At 40.1% G+C, this 5596-nt stretch overlaps 1 pseudogene; it reads right to left on the reverse strand.

Annotated features, from left to right (window-relative positions):
• Positions 1–2557: 2557 nt before the first annotated feature.
• On the reverse strand, positions 2558–4715 carry LOC147557241 (uncharacterized; annotated as a pseudogene).
• Between the last annotated feature and the right edge of the window lie 881 nt (positions 4716–5596).

Raw genomic sequence — 5596 nt, forward strand, 5'->3', positions numbered from 1 at the left:
CACTCTTAGGGCAGAGAATAAGGTGTGGAATTTCTCTCTAAGCTTTCTTACTCTACCACATCAAGTAGAGAGGAGAAAGTGAGCTAATTCCCATTAACTATCTATCTAGTCAAGAAGAAAGGAGTTCTTCTTTTCCAACCACCATTGGTGTGCTAGCTATACAACAAGGTGGGAGATCAAATTGATTGCTCGTGTCCCAAGTAGAGGAGCTACACTTGAAGCTCTTGGTCTTCTTCAATCAATTCAACTAGTTCGAGGGAAAAGCGATTAAGGTAATCTACTATCTCCATTAGATTAATTACTAGTTTTGCATGTGATCCTGGGAATACTAGTGTAGACATTAGATGTCATATTTCAGCTATAAACACTAGTAGAAGGGTATAAATCCCTACATATGGATCATCCAAAAAGAAATGTTTGACCTCTGAGAAAAATTTATTCCAATCTTTTTTAGACCATTTCTCAGGTATCTGACTAGTTGCCAAATAATTCACAATGTCAGCAAACCATGGTAACTGGTTGATGGAAAAGAGTTGTTCATCCGGAAAAGTGTCAAGGATAGGTCTCTCATCATTTCTAGACTCAACTACTATGCGTGATAAGTGGTCGGCTACAACATTCTCGGTACCCGTTTTGTCTCTAACTTCAAGGTCAAACTCTTGTAGCAATAAAATCCACCTAATCAAACGCGGTTCGGCATCCTTTTTAGAAAGAAGATACTTCAGAGCGGCATGATCTGTGTAAACTATGACCTTAGATTCGATGAGGTAGGAACGAAACTTATCTAACGCATACACAACTGGCAACAACTCCTTTTTAGTGGTGGAGTAGTTTAGTTGGGCTCTATCTAAAGTCTTACTTGCATAATAGATCACCGAAGGTGCTCTATCATGGCGTTTCCCTAAGATAGCACCAATTGCATAATCTGATGCTTCACACATGATTTCAAAAGGTGCATTCCAGTCAAGAGGCTTGATGATGGGGGTAGAAGTGAATGATTTCGTAAGTTTATCAAACGCTTCAATGCATTCTTCATCAATGATAAAAGTACTCTCTTTAGCAAGTAAGTTGCTGAGGGGTCTGGCAATTTTACTAAAATCTTTGATGAAGCGACGATAAAAACCGGCGTGACCAAGAAACGAGCGGATATCTCTAACAGATGTCGGAATTTGGAGTTTGGAAATAAGATCTACTTTCGCTCTATCAACTTCTATGCCCCTAGACGAAACAACATGTCCCAACACTATACCAGACTTAACCATGAAATGACACTTCTCCCAATTGAGCACTAAATTTTTCTCTTTACACCTTTGAAGAACGAGGGTAAGATGGTGAAGACACTCATCAAAGGAGGACCCGAATACAGAAAACTCATCCATGAAGACTTCGAGAAAACGTTCTACCATGTTAGAGAATATACTAAGCATACACCGTTGAAAGGTAGCTGGTGCATTACACAACCCAAACGGCATACGACGGTAGGCGAACGTCCCGAAAGGACAAGTGAAAGTGGTTTTCTCTTGATCCTCAGGTGCTATGGCGATTTGGTTATAATGGGAATATCCATCAAGAAAACAATAATACTCATGTCCGGCTAACCTCTCTAGCATATGATCTATGAAAGGAAGAGGAAAATGATCTTTCCTAGTTGCGGTATTCAGCTTACGATAGTCAATACACATACGCCATCCCGTCTGCACACGGGTGGGTACTAACTCGTTATTCTCATTCTCTACTACCGTGATACCTGTCTTTTTAGGTACGACTTGAACTGGGCTGACCCATAAGCTATCAGAGATTGGGTAAATGACACCTGCATCTAAAAGTTTCATAACCTCGGTCCTAACAACCTCTTTCATGGCAGGATTTAACCTTCTCTGTGGTTCACGAGATGTTTTAGCATCATCTTCTAAATAGATCCGATGTTGTACCACAGAAGGACTTATTCCCTTAATATCAGCTAATGACCATTCTATCGCCTCTTTGTGTTCCTTAAGGACATCTAACACTTTATCTTCCTGTTCTTGATCTAAGTCTGAAGCAATTATAACAGGCAAGGACTCAATAGAACCTAAATAGGCATACTTAAGTGTGTTAGGCAGTGGTTTTAGGTCTAACTTAGGTGGTTCTAAAACTGCTGAGTCAGGTACTAAGGACATCTATCGCCTCTTTGTGTTCCTTAAGGACATCTAACACTTTATCTTCCTGTTCTTGATCTAAGTCTGAAGCAATTATAACAGGCAAGGACTCAATAGAACCTAAATAGGCATACTTAAGTGTATCAGGCAGTGGTTTTAGGTCTAACTTAGGTGGTTCTAAAACTGCTAAGTCAGGTACTAATGGTTTGACCTCTAGAGGTTCAGGTTTGGCTTTCCACGTGAGGTGATCTAAAACTGGAGTTGATTCTAACATAACGTTTACTTCCTGGACCTCTCCTTCCTTAGCAGCTGTCTCAAAGTAGGCCAAAAGGAGCTCTAGCGGATCTTGAAACAATGTGGTCGGTAGAAAATCTTGAACTAACAACTCAATTAGGTCTACCTCATCAAATTCATCAGGATTAGATGGGCGCAGTCCAACATTGAAAATGTTTGAAAATGTTTAATTCAATTTTCATGCTACCAAATGACATCTTCAACAACCCACTTCTACAAAAAATGATTGCATTTGACGTAGCAAGGAATGGCCTACCTAAGATAATTAGGATTTGGCTATTGACATTTTCGACTGGCTCAGTATCTAAGACTATGAAGTCAACAGGAAAAATGAGATCACCCACTGTAATTAATACATCCTCAACAATATCACGTGGACGTCTTACAGAACGATCAGCTAATTGAAGCATTACAGATGTGGGTTTCATCTCTCCTAATCCTAGTTGTAAATAGACTGTGTAAGGCATAAGGTTGACACTGGCACCTAAATCAAGTAAAGCACGCTTTATATGATGATCTCCTATAGTGCATGGAAGTATCGGGCTACCAGGGTCTTTATACTTAGGAGGGAGTTTCTGTTCTTTAATAATGGAGCTGACATTCTCAGTTAGAAAAACCTTCTTGTGTACGTGTGGCTTACGCTTATGAGTACACAATTCCTTTAGGAGTTTTGCATAAGCAGGAATCTGCTTGATTGCATCAAGTAGTGGAATGCTAATTTTTACTTCAGTTAGAAAAACCCTTTCTATCCGCAGGTAACCTTTCAGGAAAAGGAGCTGAAATGGTACGGATTCTCTCAGGTGAACACTCGTCTATACCCTTAGAAGGTAGCTCTTTATCTATCAACTCTTTGGTGGGTGAGGTAGTAGTTTTACACTTTTCAGGTTCCTCACCTATAACTTTTCCATTCCTAAGTGTAGTGACTGCCAATACTTGTTCTTTTGTCTTTGAAGAACTACTTTCAAACACTCCTTTTGGGTTTGGTTGAGGTTTGCTAGGGAATTTACCTGGTTCCCTCGCACTTAGTGTATTAGCCAATTAACCTATTTGTGCCTCTAATTTTAGAGTGGACTGAGCTTGGGAGTTCATCATCTGAGTTGTTGTTTCTTGGAACCGAGGATTACTCTGGGTGAGTAATGATAGAGATTCCTCTAAAGACAACAACTTTTGTTGAGTAGGAGGGTTTTGCACAGTTGTTTCTTTAGGAAAACCGGGAGGAGTAATAATATTCTCAGATTGAGTGATATGAGTTTGTGCGTTGGACCATGAGAAATTAGGATGCTTTCTCCACCCTGGGTTGTAGGTGTTAGAGAATGGATCAAACCTTTGTTTGTTCTCATACCTTTGATTTTAATAAAGAGCATTGGCTTTTTTATGTTCACTAAAGAATAAGGTGCATCGGTTACCCGTGTGTGTAGGATCTCCACAAACCGAACATGAGTAACTTACTGGTTCATTCCTACACTCATAACCGGATTTGGTGTGCCCCTGGACTCGACAGAAGACTTTTGTTTACCTATTTCAACGGCTTCTAATCTTTTTGTTAAATCGACAAAAACTGGATGGGATTCTATATGGTATATGCCCCCCTTGTTAGCTATAGTCCTCCTAGACTCTTTAAAGGGTTCCCATTGGTGAGATATCTCTGCCACATCATAGAGGTACTACATTGCCTCTTCCGCTGTTTTATTCACAAATCCACCATTGCAGAATGACTCAACCATGGTTTTAGTTTGATAATCTAGTCCATCATAGAGAATCTGGACTAATCGTATTTTCTCGAAACCGTGGTGAGGGCATTGTAAGAGGAGGTCGTTAAACCTCTCTAAATAGCTACTAAGGGACTCTCCATCTTGCTGCACAAAACCTACAAGATTTTGCCTAATGGTAGCAGTTTTGTGTTTAGGGAAGAACTTTTGAAGAAAGGTCGTGGTTAACTCTTCCCAATGACTGATCGACTCGGGTTGCAAAGCGTGCAACCAAGATTTAGCTTTCTCTTTCAATGAGAAGGGAAACAACCTCAGTTTTAACTCATCCTCAGACATATCTCTATATTTCATGGTTGAACAAATTTCCTCAAATTCCCTAATATGGTGATAGGGATTCTCATTTTCCACACCGTGAAAAATAGGCAACATTTGGATCATACCCGGTTTTAGCTCAAAATGAGTTGTGGTGATAGGCAACTGAATACACGACGGACGACTTGTCCTTGTGGGGTACATGTACTCTCTTAGGGTTAGTGGAGCATTCTCAATCCTACGTTGATCTATGTTCTCACCCATTACTTCAACAATTTCACCTCCTTGATGTCTTTTAATGAAACGACCTAAGAGATCACGAGGTCTAGGTGGCTTAAACTGACATGGACAGAGAAAGGAATTTTTTTTTCCGAAAATCAAAGATTCACTACGAAGATCCTAAGGAAATAGGCACAATCAAACTGACTCCACCAAGCAACAGAATTTAGCAACAAGTTATTAGACGTAGATTTAGTGAATGGCTCGCAGATTTGCCTAGTAATCTTAGACAGTTCCTATTTCGCCACAACACTTGAACTATGACTGTTATAAGGGTTACTCGATCAAAGTAGACGGTAAACAATTCTCCAGGAAGACAGCCAACGATGAACGTTGTAACAACCGTCGGCAAGCGTTTCCTCTTCTCGAGGCGGCATTTTTGACAAGAATTGCTCACACGCTTTCCTCTGAGAATGCCCAGATAAAAATCGAGTTCCCGAGTTCTTTATGAAGGTCCTATGAGCTCGATACCCTAGGGTCACTGTCTAAATCAGATTTTAATTACTAACAAGGCTTAGGATCGCGAATGTTGTTTCCTAAATGGGTAAGAGGACGGTGATGAAATCCGAACTCCTATCTTGTAATTGGGTTTTGTGCCCTTACTAAAATGCTTACACTAAACAGTTCGGCAAAACAATGAGGCAAACAAATTCACACAATTACCCACTTACAGGAGATTCGTGGGTGATCAGAAAAATTACCTCCCGTTCTAGACGGGCGATGACCTTTGCAGACGACCCTGACCACTATTCCCTTCAGGTGTTCGAATCCGAGGCTTTTTTTTTGCTAAATCTGAAACAATCACAAATAACCAAAATTTAGAAAGCTCCTAAAAAAAATCTAGAAATAAAATATTTTTGTGAA

This window comes from Eschscholzia californica, unplaced genomic scaffold, assembly GCF_041429995.1.
Source record: "Eschscholzia californica isolate CP2 unplaced genomic scaffold, dmEscCali1.0.p SCAF_2, whole genome shotgun sequence".
Taxonomy (NCBI): Eukaryota; Viridiplantae; Streptophyta; class Magnoliopsida; order Ranunculales; family Papaveraceae; genus Eschscholzia; species Eschscholzia californica.